Source organism: Salmo salar, chromosome 15, assembly GCF_965601325.2.
Source record: "Salmo salar chromosome 15, fSalSal1, whole genome shotgun sequence".
NCBI classification, from domain to species: Eukaryota; Metazoa; Chordata; class Actinopteri; order Salmoniformes; family Salmonidae; genus Salmo; species Salmo salar.
The window spans coordinates 23,491,348-23,510,451 of record NC_138305.1 but is presented as its reverse complement, the minus strand read 5'-3'; the positions used below and the strand labels follow the sequence as shown (position 1 = coordinate 23,510,451).

The 19,104-nt window shown below is 43.9% G+C and overlaps 1 protein-coding gene across 3 annotated transcripts in view; it reads left to right on the top strand.

Moving 5' to 3' along the window:
- The first annotated feature begins 3,262 nt into the window (after window positions 1-3,262).
- LOC106571025 (protein-tyrosine kinase 2-beta) overlaps window positions 3,263-19,104 on the top strand; it is a 68,669-nt gene continuing 52,827 nt past the window's right edge. For 2 of the 3 annotated variants that reach the window (XM_014143653.3, XM_045695528.2), the window contains exon 1: window positions 3,263-3,413. The gene's annotated coding sequence lies outside the window, so the exon portion shown is untranslated. Of the gene's footprint in view, window positions 3,414-18,595; window positions 18,736-19,104 lie in introns of those variants that run through there. The other variant, XM_045695529.2, reaches the window with a different exon arrangement.

The following is a 19,104-nucleotide window of genomic DNA, read 5'->3' as shown; positions in this document are numbered from 1 at the left end:
AACTTGAAAGTTATTAATAAACCAATGAGGCACATTTGGGCAGTCTTGATACAATGGTTCATTGGATCAGTCTAAAACTTTGCACATACTACACTGCAATCAAAATTGCACCTGGGCTGGAGTAATACATCATGGCATTTCTCTTGTATTTCAAATATGATGGTACAAATTTTTTATTTATTTGTAACATCTTTTACCAGATCTAATGTGTTTTATTCTCTTACATTCATTTCACATTTCCACAAACTTTTAAGTGTTTCCTTTCAAATGGTATTAAGAATATGCATATCCTTACTTCAGGTCCTGAGCTACAGGCAGTTAGATTTGGGAATGTCATTTTAGGAGAAAATTGGAAAAAAGGATCCCATCCTTAAGAGGCTAGCAGGGCAGAAATTTGACGAACTGACTTGTTGGAAAGGTGGCCTCCTATGACGGTCCCACGTTGAAAGTCACTGAGCTCTTCAGTATGGGCTATTCTACTGCCAATGTTTGTCTATGGAGATTGCATGGCTGTGTGCTCGATTTATACACCTGTCAGCAACGGGTGTGGCTAAAATAGCCGAATCCGCTCATTTGAAGGGTGTCCTTATACTTTTCGCCATATAGTGTATCTTTCAAAAAGCACGTTGATAAGTTAGTTAAGAAATGAAAGGGATACCTACTTCCCCAGAGTCAGATGAACTTGTGGATTCCACTTTTATGTCTCTGCATCCATTATGAAGGAAGTTAGAGGAAGTTTCGTGAGCCAACATTTAACTAGCATTAGCGCAATGACTGGAAATCTATGGTATTTACTAGCATGTTAGCAGTTACCATAGACATCAAGTCATTGCGCTAACGATAGTTAGCAACTTCCTTCAGTCTGCATGCCTAAACATAAAAATGGTATCCATGAGTTCATCTGACTCGTTAACAAAATCCTGAGGTATCGCTTTTAGAGAGAATAAAAAAAAAGGCTTATTCTATAGGAACGAGTCCCGTCTTTCGTTAAGTAGCAGAAAACAAACCACTCAGTCAACATGCGTTACGTTTACTGACGGTGGCCATATTGTCTGATGGATTAGTACAGAACATTGAGTTTTGTATCAGAATCCTCAGAAATTGTTGCATTGAGCTCTTTTTTTGTCTATAAAGCCCTCTTGCGTAAACCTCTGCCATATCTTAGCTCATTGTTAACTTGTGTGTGTGGTGTGTGTGGTGTGTGTGTGTGTTTCTTGTGTGTGTGTGTGTGTGTGGTGTGTATGTGTTGCTTGTGTGTGTGTATGTGTTGCTTGTATGTGTGTGTGGTGTGTGTGTGTGTGTGGTGTGTGTGTTGCTTGTGTGTGTGTGTGTGTATGTGTTGCTTTTATGTGTGGTGTGTGTGTGTGTGGTGTGTGTTGCTTGTGTGTGTATGTGTTGCTTGAGTGTGTGAGTGTGTGTGTGTGTGTGTGGTGTGTGTGTTGCTTGTGTGTGTGTGTGTGTGTGTATGTGTTGCTTGTGTGTGTGTGGTGTGTGTGTGTGTGTGGTGTATGTGTTGCTTGTGTGTGTGTATGTGTTGCTTGAGTGTGTGAGTGTGTGTGTGTGTGGTGTGTGTGTTGCTTGTGTGTGTGTGTGTGTGTGGTGTATGTGTTGCTTGTGTGTGTGTATGTGTTGCTTGAGTGTGTGAGTGTGTGTGTGTGTGTGTGTTGCATACTGACTGGAGTGGATTGACTGGTATGGGACGGGTTGGATAACTGATTGAGGTGCAGTGTATATATACGTTCCAGCCTAACCACTGATACAGGGTCAAGTATTTGTTTATCCTTCTAAGGCACTGAGTGTTGTATTGAGATGTGTTCCTGTCTATGGATACTGCTCCCCTTCAATACAGCCTCTAAAGGGTTTTTATTACAGCCTCTAAAGGGCTTTTCATACAGCCTCTAAAGGGCTTTAAATAACCCTCCTAAGGGCTTTTAATACAACCTCTAAAGGGCTTTTAATACAGCCGCTAAAGGGCTTTTAATACAGCCTCTAAACGGCTTTTAATACAACCTCTAAAGGGCTTTTAATACAACCTCTAAAGGGCTTTTAATACAACCTCTAAAGGGCTTTCAACACAACCTCTAAAGGGCTTTTAATACAGACTCTAAAGGGCTTTTAATACAGACTCTAAAGGGCTTTTAATAAACCTCTAAAGGGCAAGATTTGAACTAAGGTAGGTAGTGTCTGAACTGGTAGTGGAGACCAGTGGTGTGTTTAGATCTATACTGCCCTCTAGTGGTCAATATGTTTGTTATTGGAAAACTCCAGGGTGGATATCAGGCTGTAGGAATAATATAATTAGCCTATTAAAAAATATGTCTCCCAAATCAGTCAACCCTATGTATTGTAGAAGGCTTACATATTATTATTATTATTATGCATTATGGATCGTATGAGGTAAATGGAAATGTACACTTTATATACCATGTATCATTTTATCTAAATCTCTTCATTCAAAGACTCAATCATGGACACTCTTACTGACAGTTGTGGCTGCTTTACGTGATGTATTGTTGTCTCTACCATCTTTCCCTTGGTGCTGTTGTCTGTGCCCAATAATGTTTGTACCATGTTTTTGTGCTGCTACCATGTTGTGTTGTCATGTGTTGCTGCCGTGTTGTTGTTATGTTGTGTTGCTGCCATGCTATGTTGTTGTCTTAGGTCTCTCTTTATGTAGTGTTTGTGTTGTCTCTCTTGTTGTGATGTGTGTTTTGTCCTATATTTATGTTTTTTAATTTTTTAATTTATTTATTTTTTATATCCCCGTCCCCGCAGGAGGCCTTTTGCCTTTTGGTAGGCCGTCATTGTAAATAAGAAATTGTTCTTAACTGACTTGCCTTAAATAAAGGTAAAAAATAAAATAAAATGTAAGAAAATCCTTTCTATGGAAAACACACTGGAAACATTTGGATCTATCTATTATGCCAGGAGTTTTAAATAGCTTTTGCATGTTTACTACAGCAAAGACAATATACTGTAGTCCTACAGCAAATATAGGCCAACGCCAATATGTCTATGGGTTACAAAAACAACTGCAAAGCTAATTTTAACATAATATCCGTTATTTGCCTAAAACACAAAATACATTGCCAGAGAGAGAGAGAGAGAGAGAGAGAGAGAGAGAGAGAGAGAGAGAGAGAGAGAGAGAGAGAGAGAGAGAGAGAGAGAGAGAGAGAGAGAGAGAGAGAGAGAGAGAGAGAGAGAGAGAGAGAGAGAGAGAGAGATCCATGCCACAGAAATAAGGAAGTAACCTACCTACCAAGGCAAGGGAGTGGCTTGGCTCGAGTAAATACCTGTTCCACATTCACCTTCTGTCAGAGTCAGAGTCAGTCAGGACTAGGAATCAATCTATTACACATAACTATAGAATATTTCTGTGCAGACGCTCGTGGAGGAACATGTCCTTTAATTAGGTAAGACGCAAATATAATAACTTCAATGGTGTTTTATAACTGTCAGATGTGTAAACTCAGATTCCGGTGTTTGGAGGCGTAGCAGACGTTACCTCCGTCAAGGTATTTCCAAGCGGTTGGAGTTATCAGTTACTGTTTACGTTTTCCTCGAAACTAAACTATTCGTGGATGGTTTGAAGTCAGTCAAAATTATACCATCATATTAGTTATAATATATACATGAAGCCTGAGGATCGAACATATGCCTCGAGTAAGGTGATTGACATTTCTTGACGGTATTGAGTGCTTTACCAGTGTAGATATATGAAAGCATTGCATTTGCTACCTGAGTTGAGTTGGAAGAATCTCCGTTATCACTGCAAGTCTGTTCAGGTGAAATTGTTTGCGCGCATTCCAGCACCTGGGGTTATGACTCTGCAGTATGTAACCCTACCAACTCAAAAACAACCCTACCAACTCCAAATCAACTCTACCAACTCCAAATCAACTCGACCAACTCCAAATCAACTCTACCAACTCCAAATCAACTCTACCAACTCCAAATCAACTCTACCAACTCCAAATCAACCCTATCAACCCTACCAACTCCAACTCAACTCAAGCCTTCCAACTCAACTCTATCAACTCCAAAACAACCCTACCAACTCCAAATCAAACCTACCAACTCCAAATCAAACCTACCAACCCTACCAACTCAACTCTATCAACTCCAAAACAACCCTACCAACTCCAAATCAACTCTACCAACTCCAAATCAAACCTTCCAACTCCAAAACAGTCCTACCAACTCCAAATCAAACCTACCAACTCCAAATCAAACCTTCCAACTCCAAAACAGTCCTACCAACTCCAAATCAACCGTACCAACTGGAAATCAGTCCTACCAACTCCAAATCAAACCTACCAACTCCAAATCAAACCTTCCAACTCCAAAACAGTCCTACCAACTCCAAATCAACCGTACCAACTGGAAATCAGTCCTACCAACTCCATATCAACTCTACCAACTCCAAATCAACTCTACCAACTCCAAATCAACCCTACCAACTCCAAATCAACCCTACCAACTACAAATCAACCTTACCAACTCCAAATCAACCATATCAACTCTACCAACTCCAAAACAACTCTACCAACTCCAAAACAACTCTACCAACTCCAAAACAACTCTACCAACCCTACCAACTCCAACTCAACTCTACCATCTCCAAATCAACTCTGCCAACTCCAAATAAACCAACCAACTCCAAAACAAGTCTTCTTTGTATACTGACTCTTGTGGAAAATGTAAATATACAGGGGGTGTCTGCGTTTGTGGCCTCGGAGGTCACCTGATCTGTCAAATGTAGTGTCAGTTTTCAGACATTGGTTTTTCAGTTTGTAAAACAGATATTATGGATTAGAAGAAGGTGTCTAATGCCTTGAAGAAAACATTATGGGAGTGTTTCATTAAAAATATGTCATGTCATACCCATGGTATTTCTGTCCATAGCTGACTGAACAGTACTAGTGATGATACATAGAAATGCTTATTGCATAATAAAGCTCCTGTCCTGAATGACAGATATTAATTACAGAGAGACAGACAAGCCGTGACATATCCCCCTGTTTGAGTAATGACTGTTTCCTATACGGTACTATATTAATTACAGAGATTCCTGACATATCCCCCTGTTTCAGTAATGACTGTTTCCTATACACTACTACTGTATAATACAAATATATTAATATACTACTCTTTATACTGTAAGAAAAGAAGCAGCACACACACACAAACACACACACACAATTAACGTGGGCGACATTTTGGATATTCCACCTGTAGATGCTTCCCTGTTGTATGGCAACAGACATGTAGTTGACATGCTGAGGAATTTCTATTCAAATTCCTCAAATCTACTATGACCTTAACCTAGATTCCTCTATTCCACCATGATCTTAACCTAGATTCCTCTATTCCACCATGATCTTAACCTAGATTCCTCTATTCCACCATGATCTTAACCTAGATTCCTCTATTCCACCATGATCTTAACCTAGATTCCTCTATTCCACCATGATCTTAACCTAGATTCCTCTATTCCACCATGATCTTAACCTAGATTCCTCAATTCCATCATGGCCTTAACCTAGATTCCTTTATTCCATCATGGCCTTAACCTAGATTCCTTTATTCCATCATGGCCTTAACCTAGATTCCTCTATTCTGCTATGGCCTTAACCTAGATTCCTTTATTCCACTATGACCTTAACCTAGATTCCTATATTGCACTAAGACCTTAACCTAGATTCCTTTATTCCACTATGACCTTAACCTAGATTCCTTTATTCCACTATGACCTTAACCTCGTACAACCATCCCCAAGTCTTGCGAGCTTACATTCTGTTTTTCTACATGGATTCCACAGATTGATAGCACAGGAATAATTACAAGGCTATTATAACCTAACCTTTCTCCCTAGATAATTTATCCTCCCTCACCAAATCACAACAAAATATCCCAAACTGTAAGGCAGTGGCCATCTCAAAGTATGACAGCGGACAGTATCCAATTTGCTAAGGACTTAAAATGGTCCACACACATTCAAACAGTCATGAAGAAGGCGCGACAGCATACGGGCCCTCAAATCCTCAAAAGGTTCTACAGCTGCACCATTGACAGCATATTGACTGGCTGCATCACCACTTTGTATGTCAACTGCACCGCCCTCGATCGCATGGCGCTATATCGGGTGGTGCGGACAACCCAGCGCATCACTGGGGCCGAGCTCCCTGCCATCCAGGACCTCTATTAACCCCTTATGGCTCCTGAACAGATTCTATCCCCAAGCCATACGACTGCTAAATAGCTAACCATATAGCTAACCAAATAGCTAACCAAATAGCAAACCAAATAGCTAACCAAATAGCTAACCAAATGGCTTACCAAATGGCTTACCAAATGGCTTACCAAATGGCTAACCAAATGGCTAACCAAATGGCTAACCAAATAGCTAACTAAATAGCTAACTAAATGGCTAACTAAATAGCTAACTAAATGGCTAACTAAATAGCTAACTAAATGGCTAACTAAATGGCTAACTAAATAGCTAACTAAATAGCTAACTAAATGGCTAACTAAATAGCTAACTAAATAGCTAACTAAATGGCTAACTAAATAGCTAACTACATAGCTAATTAAATATCTAACTAAATGGCTAACTAACTGGCTGCATGGAGCCTTTTAATTTCATTAAATGTTTTTACACTGACTCTATGCACACTCAAAGGTCTCTACACACACACACACACACACACACACACACACACACACACACACACACACACACACACACACACACACACACACACACACACACACACACACACACACACACACACACACAATCAGCATATATGCTGCTGCCACTCTGTTTATTATACACTGTATATACAGCAGTATGTGGACACCCCTTCAAATTAGTGGATTTGGCTATTTCAGCCACACCCATTGCTGACAGGTGTATAAAATTGAGCACAAAGCCATGCAATCTCCATAGATAAACATTGGCAGTAGAATGGCCTTACTGAAGAGCTCAGTGACTTTCAACGTGGCACCGTCATAGGATGCCACCTTTTCAACAAGTCAGTTATTCAAATTTCTGCCCTGCTAGAGCTGCCCCAGTCAACTGTAAGAGCTGTTATTGTGAAGTTGAAATATCTAGGAGCAACAACGGCTCAGCCGGGAAGTTGTAGGCCACATAAGCTCACAGAACGGGACCACCAAGACTTAGCGTGTAAAAATCGTCTGTCCTCGGTTGCAACATTCACTAACAAATTCCAAAGTGCCTCTGGAAGCAACGTCAGCACAATAACTGTTCATTGGGAGCTTCATGAAATGGGTTTCCATGGCCAAGCAGCTGCACACAAGCCTAAGATCAGCATGCACAATGCCAAGCGTCAGCTGGAGTGATATAAAACTCGCCACCATTGGACTCTGGAGCAGTGGAAACACGTTCTCTGTAGTGATAATTCACACTTCACCATCTGGCAGTCCGACGGACGATGCAGAATGCCAACTGTAAAGTTTGATGGAGGAGGAATAATGGTCTGGGGCTGTTTTTCATGGTTCGGGCCCATTAGTTCCACTGACGGGAAATCTTAACGCTACAACATACAATGCCATTCTATACGATTCTATGATTCCAACTTCGTGGCAACAGTTTGGGGAAGGCCCTTTTCTGTTTCAGCATGACAATACCCCCATGCACAAAGCAAGGTCCATACAGAAATGGTTTGTCAAGATTGGTGTGGAAGAATGTCTGGCCCGCACAGAGCCCTGACCTCAACTACATTGAACACATTTGGGATGAATTTCAACACCAGGCGTAATCGCCCAACACTAATGCTCGACCTCACTAATGCTCTTGTGGCTGAATGGAAGCATCTAGTGGAACTTCTTCCCAGAAGAGTGGAGGCTGTTACAGCGGCAAAGGTGGGACCAACTCCATATTAATGCCCATGATTTTGGAATGAGATGTTTGACGAGCAGGTGTCCACATCATGGGTCATGTAGTGAACAGTTGAAGTCGGAAGTTTACATACACCTTAGCCAAATACATTTAAACTCAGTTTTTCACAATTCCTGACATTTAATCCTCGTAAAAAATCCCCTGTGTTAGGTCAGTTAGGATCACCACTTTATTGTAAGAATGTGAAATGTCAGAATAATAGTAGAGAGAATGATTTATTTCAGCTTTTATTTCTTTCATCACATTCCCAGTGGGTCAGAAGTTTACATACACTCAATTAGTATTTGGTAGCATTGCCTTTAAATTGTTTAACCTGGGTCAAACGTTTCAGGTAGCCTTCCACAAGCTTCCCACAATAAGTTGGGTGAATTGTGGCCCATTCCTCCTGACAGAGCTGGTGTAACTGAGTCAGGTTTGTAGGCCTCCTTGCTCACACACGCTTTTTCAGTTCTGCCCACATATTTTCTATGGGATTGAGGTCCGGGCTTTGTGACGGCCAGTCCAATACCTTGACTTTGTTGTCCATAAGCCATTTTGGCACAACTTTGGAAGTATGCTTGAGGTCATTGTCCATTTGGAAGACCCATTTGCGACCAAGCTTTCTCTTCCTGACTGATATCTTGAGATGTTGCTTCAATATATCCATGTAATTTTCCTCCCTCATGATGCCATCTATTTTGTGAAGTGCACCAGTCCCTCCTGCAGCAAAGCACCCCCACAACATGATGCTGTCACCCCCGTGCTTCACGGTTGGGATGGTGTTCTTCAGCTTGCAAGCCTCCCCCTTTTTCCTCCAAACATAACGATGGTCATTATGGCCAAACAATTCTATTTTTGTTTCATCAGACCAGAGGACATTTCTCCAAAAAGTACGATCTTTGTCCCCATGTGCAGTTGCAAACTGTAGTCTGGCTTTTTTATGTCTGCTTTGGAGCTTTTGGATATATATAGATATATACTTTTGTACCTGTTTCCTCCAGCATCTTCACAAGGTCCTTTGCTGTTGTTCTGGGATTGATTTGCACTTTTCACACCAAAGTCATCTCTAGAGGACAGAACGAGTCTCCTTCCTGAGCGGTATGACGGCTGCGTGGTCCCATGGTGTTTGTACTTGCATACTATTGTTTGTACAGATGAACGTGGTACCTTCAGGCATTTGAAAATTGCTCCCAAGGATGAACCAGACTTGTAGAGGTCTACAATTGGTTTCTGAGGTCTTGGCTGATTTCTTTTGATTTTCCCATGATGTCAAGCAAAGAGGCACTGAGTCTGAAGGTAGGCCTTGAAATACATCCACAGGTACACCTCCAATTGACTCAAATTATGTCAATTAACCTATCAGAATCTTCTAAAGCCATGACATCATTTTCTGGAACTTTCCAAGCTGTTTAACGGCACAGTCAACTTATTGTATGTAAACATCTGACCCACTGGAATTGTGATACAGTGAATTATAAGTGAAATGATCTGTCTGTAAACAATAGTTGGAAAAATGACTTGTGTCATGCACAAAATAGATGTCCTAACCGACTTGCCAAAACTATAGTTTGTTAACAAGAAATGTGTGGAGTGGTTGAAAAATGAGTTTTAATGACCCCAACCTAAGTGTATGTAAACTTCTGACTTCAACTGTATATCCTGATGACTAGTCACCTTACCCCTAAACATATCTAAATCAAATCAAACCAAATTCTATTGGTCGCTTACACATCTTTAGCAGATGTTACTGCGGGTGTAGCGAAATGCTTGTGTTCCTAGCTCCAAGTAGTATATAACAATTCACAACAATACACACATCTAAAAGTAAAAGAATATAATTAAGAAATATACATTTTATATATACATATTGTACATTTTAGGACTAGCAATGTCAGAGTGGCGTTCCCTAAATACAGTAGAATATAATACAGTATTTTCATATCGGATGAGTAAAGCAGTATGGAAACATTATTATAGTGACTAGTGTACCATTATTAAAGTGGCCAGTGATTCCATGTCTCAGTCCCAGCTTTGATGCACCTGTACTGACCTCACCTTCTGGATGAAAGCGGGGTGAACAGGCCGTGGCTCATGTGGTTTTTGTCTTTTTGTCTTTCCTGTGACATCGGGTGCTGTAGGTGTCCTGGAAGGCAGGCAGTGTGCCCCCACTGATGCGTTGGACAGACTGTATCACCCTCTGGAGAGCCCTGCGGTGATACAGCCCGACAGGATGCTCTTAATTGTGCATCTGTAAAGTTTCTGAGGGTCTTAGGGGTCAAGCCAAATTTCTTCAGCCTCCTGAGGTTGAAGAGGCACTGTTGCGCCTTCTTCACCACTCTGTCTGTGTGGTGAACCATTTCAGATTGTCAGTGATGTGTACGCCGAGGAACTTAACTTTCCACGTTCTCCACTACTGTCCCATCGATGTGGATGGGAGGGGTACTCCATCTGCTGTTTCCTGAAGTCCACGATCAGCTCCTTTGTTTGTTGACGTTGAGGGAGAGGTTATTTTCCAGGCGCCACTCCACCAGGACCCTCACCTCCTCACTGTAGGCTGTCTCGTCATTGTTGGTAATCAGGCCTACTACTGTTGTATCGTCTGAAAACCTGATGATTGATTTGGAGGTGTGTGTGGCCACGTGGTCATGGGTGAACAGGGAGTACAGGAGGGGACTGAGCACGCACCCTTGTGGGGACCCTGTGTTGAGGATCAGCGTAGTGGAGGTGTTGTTTCCTACCTTCACCACCTGGGCGCGGCCCGTCAGGAAGTCCAGGACCCAGTTGCACAGGGCGGGGTTCAGTCCCAGGGCCCCAAGCTTGATGAGCTTGGAGGGTACTATGGTGTTGAATACTGTGCTGAAGTCAATGAACAGCATTCTGATGTAGATATTCCTCTTGTCCAGGTGGGATATGGCAGTTTGCAGTGCAATGGCGATTGCATCGTCTGTTGATCTATTGGGGCGGTAAGCAAATTGCAGTGGGTCTAGGGTGAGATAGAGGGGATATGATCTTTAACTAGCCTCTCAAAGCACTTCATGATAATAGAAGTGAGTGCTAGGTGGCAATAGTCATTTAGTTCAGTTACCTTTGCTTTCTTGGGTGATTGATTGAATATGATTGATTGAATATGTCCGAAAACACTCCAGCCAGCTGGTCTGCGCATGCTCTGAGGACGCGGCTAGGGATGCCTTCTGGGCCAGCAGCCTTGCGAGCATTAAAACCTCTCTAGGGTAGGGGGCAGTATTTTCACATCCGGATAAAAAACGTACCCGATTTAATCTGGTTATTACCACTGCCCAGAAACGAGAATATGCATATAATTGTTTGATTTGGATAGAAAACACCCTAAAGTTTCTAAAACTGTTTGAATGGTGTCTGTGAGTATAACAGAACTCATATGCAGGCCAAAACCTGAGAAGATTCTGTACAGGAAGTGCCCTCTCTGACGATTTCTTGGCCTTCTATACTCTCTTTATCGAAAACAGAGGATCTCTGCTGTAACGTGACACTTTCTAAGGCTCCCATAGGCTCTCAGAAGGCGCCAGAACGTTGAATGATGACTTTGCAGGCCCTGCCTGAAAAACAGTAGCGCATTTGGATAGTGGTCAATCTGAGAACAATGAGACAGGTGCACGCATGCACGTGAAGAGGCCATTTTACATTTTCAGTCTTTGAACGAAAACAACGACTCCCGGTCGGAATATTATCGCTATTTTACGAGAAAAAACGCATAAAAATTGATTTTAAACAGCGTTTGACATGCTTCGAAGTACGGTAATGGAATATTTTGAATTTTTTTGTCACGATACGCGTCCGCGCGTCACCGTTCGGATAGTGTCTTGAACGCAAGAACAAAACAGAGGATATTTGAATATAACTATGGATTATTTTGAACCACAACAACATTTGTGGATGAAGTAGAAGTCCTGGGAGTGCATTCTGACGAAGACCAGCAAAGGTAATCCAATTTTTCTTACAGTAAATCTGAGTTTGGTGAGTGCCAAACTTGGTGGGTGTCAAATTAGCTAGCCCGTGATGGCGAGCTATCTACTCAGAATATTGCAAAATGTGCTTTTGCCGAAAAGCTATTTTAAAATCTGACACCGCGATTGCATAAAGGAGGTCTGTATCTATAATTCTTAAAATAATTGTTATGTTTTTTGTGAACGTTTATCGTGAGTAATTTAGTAAATTCACCGGAAGTTTTCGGTATGTTTGCTAGTTCTGAACGTCACATGCTAATGTAAAAAGCTGTTTTTTGATATAAATATGACCTTGATTGAACAAAACATGCATGTATTGTATAACATAATGTCCTAGGAGTGTCATCTGATGAAGATCATCAAAGGTTAGTGCTGCATTTAGCTGTGGTTTTGGTTTTTATGCTAGCTTGAAAAATGGGTGTGTGATTATTTCTGGCTGGGTACTCTCCTGACATAATCTAATGTTTTGCTTTCGTGGTAAAGCCTTTTTGAAATCGGACAATGTAGTTAGATTAACGAGAGTCTTGTCTTTAAAATGGTGTAAAATAGTCATATATTTGAGAAATTGAAGTAATAGCATTTCTAAGGTATTTGAATATTGCGCCACTCGATTCCACTGGCTGTTGACTAGGTGGGACGATTTCGTCCCACATACCCTAGAGAGGTTTTAATACTCCTAAAAATGTCTTGCTCGTCGGCCATGGAGAACGAGAGCCCACAGTCCTTGGAAGCAGGCATCATCGGTGGCACTGTGGTTTCCGCAAACCGGGTGAAGAAGGTATTTAGCTTGTTTGGCAGCAAGACGTAGGTACCGCGATGTGGCTGGTTTTCCCTTTGTAATTCGTGATTGTCTGTAGACCTTGCCACATACGTCTCGTGTCTGAGCCGTTTAACCTCTTACATCTAGACGTTCCGCTAGCGGGAACACCTGCTCCAATATCCAATGATAGGCGTGGCGCGAATTACAAATTCCTCAAAAATCCAAAAACTTCAATTTTTCAAACATATGACTATTTTACACCATTTTAAACATGCATGATAACGCACGGCCCCATGTCACAAGGATCTGTACACAATTCCTAGAAACTGAAAACGTCCCAGTTCTTCCCGTTGAGAATGTTTGGGATGCTTTGGATCGACGTGTTCCAGTTGCTAATATCCAGCAACTTCGTACAGTTATTGAAGAGGAGTGGGTCAACATTCCACAGGCCACAGTCAACAGCCTGGTATCTATGACCAACAGATGCATATCTGTATTCCCAGTCGTGTAAAATCCGTAGCTTAGGAGCTAATGAATTTATTTCAATTGACTGGTTTCCTTACATAAACTGTAACTCAGTAAAATCTTTTAAACTGTTGCATGTTGCGTTTATATTTTTTATTCAGTGTACATTGTTATTAATTACTGTATTGTTTGTAAAAAAAGAAAAAACACTTGAAAGGAAAGCATTTCACTATACTTGTGTACGTTACAGTAAAACGTAAAACTATGGTTTGGGGAAATTAAGTAAAATATCGCAACGGGATCGTGGAATATACAGGCAGTATGATGTGTTCCTTTTTCATGTGCTGTAGATTTGTATTTAAGATTGTTTTATGTCAAAGCTTGAAAGGGGATCCGTCACCTATATAGTTAACTACTTTTCCCTATGTGGCACTAGATTGGGATTAGGGTGCCATTTGGGATATAGATATGATTTAGCAGTGTGAAGCAGATAACAGAACCTCATGACCACTGGTTCATGTTGTAGACATAGACAGGTAACAGAACCTCATGACCCCTGGTTCATGTTGTAGACATAGACAGATAACAGAACCTCATGACCCCTGGTTCATGTTGTAGATATAGACAGATAACAGAACCTCATGACCCCTGGTTCATGTTGTAGACATAGACAGATAACAGAACCTCATGACCCCTGGTTCATGTTCTGGACATAGACAGATAACAGAACCTCATGACCCCTGGTTCATGTTCTGGACATAGACAGATAACAGAACCTCATGACCACTGGTTAACGTTGTCGATATAGACAGGTAACAGAACCTCATGACCACTGGTTAACGTTGTAGATATAGACAGATAACAGAACCTCATGACCACTGGTTAACGTTGTAGATATAGACAGATAACAGAACCTCATGACCACTGGTTAACGTTGTAGACATAGACAGATAACAGAACCTCATGACCACTGGTTAACGTTGTAGATATAAACAGGTAACAGAACCTCATGACCCCTGGTTCATGTTCTGGACATAGACAGATAACAGACCCTCATGACCACTGGTTAACGTTGTAGATATAGACAGATAACAGAACGTCATGACCCCTGGTTCATGTTGTAGATATAGACAGATAACAGAACCTCATGACCCCTGGTTAACGTTGTAGATATAGACAGATAACAGAACCTCATGACCACTGGTTAACGTTGTAGACATAGACAGGTAACAGAACCTCATGACCCCTGGTTCATGTTGTAGACAAAGACAAGCAGACAGTTCGACTTTACATGTGGTCTTTGCACTCTTAGAATTTTTTTTCTTTTTCGGCTGTCCTCATAGGAGAACCCTGTTTGGTTCCAGGTATAACCCTGTTTGGTTCCAGGTAGAACTTGTTTGGGTTCCATGTAGAGCCCTCTGCGAAAAAGGTTCTATATGGAACTGAAAAGGGTTCTACCTGGAACCAAAACGGTTCTACCTGGAACCAAAAAAAAATATTTAAAGGGTTCTCCTATGAGGACAACCAAAGAAGCCTTTTAGGTTCTCGACGGCACCTTTTGTTCCAAGAGTGTGTGGTGTCTGTGTTGAAATAGTTACGGTATCTCACAGGCTGATAAGATCTCTCATGAGAGCCATGTTTCCATAACAACTAACGTGCTGGCACGATGGTGTCAGTGTGTGTGTGTCAGAAGAAGGGGCAGGACAGGTGTGTGTGTGTGTGTGTGTGTGTGTGTGTGTGTGTGTGTGTGTGTGTGTGTGTGTGTGTGTGTGTGTGTGTGTGAGATGTCTCCCAGCTCAATTGATGATCTGTTTGTCACGTCCTGACCATAGAGAGCTCACATTTTTCTATGGTAGAGTAGGTCAGGGCGTGACTGGGGGGTTTTTGTCTAGTTTATTTATTTCTATGTTTGGTTCTAGTTTCTTTTTTCTATGTTGGGGTTTTTGTCTAGTTTAAATTTTCTATGTTGTGTTCTAGGTTCTTTTTTCTAGGTTGGGGTTTTCGTGTGATTCCCAATTAGAGGCAGCTGGTCATCGTTGTCTCTACTTGGGGATCATATTTAAGTTGTTGTTTTTCCCCACTAGTGTTTGTGGGAGATTATTTTGAGTTAGTGCATGTTGTACCTCTTCGTCACGGGTTTTTTATTTTCATAAATAGTTTATTGTATGTATTGCTTAGAGTCACATATAAATAAAGATGTGGAACGATACGCACGCTGCACCTTGGTCTCTTTCATATGACGACCGTGACACTGTTGCTGTAGCTCAATCTAACCAGCATCAGAGAGCCTGTCACTGTATGTCTGCTAGTAATACAGGCATGTTTATCTGACAATAGATTGGGTCCCGTGTGGCTCAGTTGGTAGAGCGTGACGCTTGCAACACCAGGGTTTTGGGTTGTATTAATGTTACCCACTGTTACCCACTGTTACCCAATGCTGAGAGAGGTTGTATCAATGTTACCCACTGTTACCCAATGTTATCCACTGTTACCCAATGTTACCCACTGTTACCCAATGTTACCCACTGTTACCCAATGTTACCCACTGTTACCCAATGCTGAGAGAGGTTGTGGACAAGTAAAGAGATTCACGGAAACTTGTATGATGTGTTGACAGGCTGTTGTTTGCTGTACCATGTGATATTATTGTCAAAACCCCAAATACAGCTATGTAGGGTATTCTGAGAGCCTGATATTACCCCCAAACAATTATTACAAGGCTTTTTCCCCTCTGTATGCTTCATCAGCAGTTGAATATCTAATATGTGGAAAGAAAACACAAAGCAGTCCCCAACTTTTTCTCAGTACAACTACTAATATTCATTATCGAAACGCTCTGAAACATGAACAATTCCATGAAAATGACTGAACAGGAAATACTGAGTTATCACTGCTTCCACCCATTCGTAAATATGTATCTCAGCTCTCACATGAGCATTAGGAATGTAGATAACAGCCCCCTCTAGACCCTCCCTCCCTCCATTCCTCTCTCCCTCCCTCCATACTTCCCTCCATCTCTCCCTCCATATCTCCCTCCCTCCATACTTCCCTCCATCCCTCCCTCCATATCTCCCTCCCTCCATACCTCCATCCAACCCTCCCTACATACCTCCCTCCCTCCCTACATACCTCCCTCCCTCCATATCTCCCTCCCTCCATACCTCCATCCAACCCTCCCTCCCTCCCTACATACCTCCCTCCCTCCCTACATATCTCCCTCCCTCCATACCTCCATACCTCCCTCCCTCCATACCTCCCTCCCTCCATACCTCCCTCCCTCCATATCTCCCTCCCTCCATACCTCCCTCCCTCCATATCTCCCTCCCTCCATACCTCCCTCCCTACATCCCTCCCTCCCTACATCCCTCCCTCCCTCCATATCTCCCTCCCTCCATACCTCCCTCCCTCCCTCCATACCTCCCTCCCTCCATATCTCCCTCCCTCCCTCCCTCCCTCCCTCCCTCCCTCCCCCTCCCTCCCTACATCCCTCCCTCCCTCCCTCCATATCTCCCTCCCTCCATACCTCGCTCCCTCCATACCTCCCTCCCTCCCTCCCTACATATCTCCCTCCCTACATATCTCCCTCCCACCATACCTCCCTCCCTCCATACCTCCATCCCTCCCTCCATACCTCCCTCCCTCCCTCCATATCTCCCTCCCTCTATATCTCCCTCCCTCCATACCTCCCTCCCTCCCTACATACCTCCCTCCCTCCCTCCATATCTCCCTCCCTCCATATCTCCCTCCCTACATCCCTCCCTACATACCTCCCTCCCTCCATATCTCCCTCCCTCCATACCTCCCTCCCTCCCTCCATACCTCCCTCCCTCCATATCTCCCTCCCTCCATACCTCCCTACATCCCTCCCTCCCTACATACCTCCCTCCCTCCATACCTCCCTCCCTCCATATCTCCCTCCCTCCATACCTCGCTCCCTCCTTACCTCCCTCCCTCCCTACATACCTCCCTCCCTCCATATCTCCCTCCCTCCATACCTCCCTCCCTCCATACCTCCATCCCTCCCTCCCTCCCTCCCTCCCTCCCTCCCTACATACCTCCCTCCCTACATACCTCCCTCCCTCCCTACATACCTCCCTCCCTCCATACCTCCCTCCCTACATCCCTCCCTCCCTCCCTACATACCTCCCTCCCTCCATATCTCCCTCCCTCCATACCTCCCTCCCTCCCTCCATACCTCCCTCCCTCCATATCTCCCTCCCCCCTCCATACCTCCCTCCCTACATCCCTCCCTCTATATCTCCCTCCCTCCATACCTCCCTCCCTCCCTACATACCTCCCTCCCTCCATATCTCCCTCCCTCCATATCTCCCTCCCTACATCCCTCCCTACATACCTCCCTCCCTCCATATCTCCCTCCCTCCATACCTCCCTCCCTCCCTCCATACCTCCCTCCCTCCATATCTCCCTCCCTCCATACCTCCCTCCCTACATCCCTCCCTCCCTACAACCCTCCCTCCCTCCATACCTCCCTCCCTCCATCCCTCCCTCCCTCCCTCCCTCCCTCCCTACATACCTCCCTCCCTACATACCTCCCTCCCTACATACCTCCCTCCCTCCCTCCATATCTCCCTCCCTCCAAAACTCCCTCCCTCCATACCTCCCTCCCTCCATACCTCCCTCCCTACATCCCTCCCTCCCTCCCTACATACCTCCCTCCCTCCATATCTCCCTCCCTCCATACCTCCCTCCCTCCCTCCATACCTCCCTCCCTCCATATCTCCCTCCCCCCTCCATACCTCCCTCCCTACATCCCTCCCTCCATATCTCCCTCCCTCCATACCTCCCTCCCTCCATACCTCCCTCCCTCCCTCCATACCTCCCTCCCTCCCTCCATACCTCCCTCCCTCCATACCTCCATCCATCCCTCCCTCCCTCCATACCTCCCTCCCTCCCTCCCTACATACCTCCCTCCCTCAATATCTCCCTCCCTCCCTACATCCCTCCCTCCCTCCATACCTCCCTCCCTCCATATCTCCCTCCCTCCATACCTCCCTCCCCCCTCCATACTTCCCTCCATATCTCCCTCCATACCTCCCTCCCTACATCCCTCCCTCCCTCCCTCCATATCTCCCTCCCTCCATACCTCCCTCCCTCCATACCTCCCTCCCTCCCTCCATACCTTCCTCCCTCCATATCTCCCTCCCTCCATACCTCCCTCCCTCCATACCTCCATCCCTCCCTCCCTCCATACCTCCCTCCCTACATACCTCCCTCCCTACATACCTCCCTCCCTCCATATCTCCCTCCCTCCATATCTCCCTCCCTCCATACCTCCCTCCCTCCATACCTCCTTCCCACACACCCAGGTGGTGGGTGGTGCTAGGTTTTAGCTACAGTGTGGGGAGTGTCTCCCAGGCTCATCACACACAATCAGAGTGAGAGACATGCACGGGGCCCTAGTTGAGGAATTCAGAGCCTCAGGCTAACAAAACAGTACCCCTCTCCAACAACAGCTGAAGCTTTGAGAACACAAAGACCGAGACACACCCAGCTCTGCTCTGCACTACGACACCACAGACTTAACAGACAGACAGACATAAACCAGGTCCTCAGTTATGGAGCGATAAAATAACAGAGATAATAATATGGGAAGACATACTAAGGTGCGTACTGTGTAGTTGCGACTACAAGCAATACTAGGGGTGTTTTTCTGGTGAGGTGTATTGACCAGTAGGAGGTAAGTGAGAAGTAGGGATATACCTACCACTACTGTAAGTGAGAAGTAGGGCTATACTTACTACTACTGTAAATGACAGAAGTAGGGCTATACGTACCTCTACTGTAAGTGAGAGAAGTAGGATTAGACTTACTACTACTGTAAGTGAGAAGTAGGGCTATACTTACTACTACTGTAAGTGAGAGAAGTAGGGCTATACGTACCTCTACTGTAAGTGATAGAAGTAGGGCTATACTTACTACCACTGTAAGTGAGTGAAGTCGGGCTATACTTACTACTACTGTAAGTGACAGAA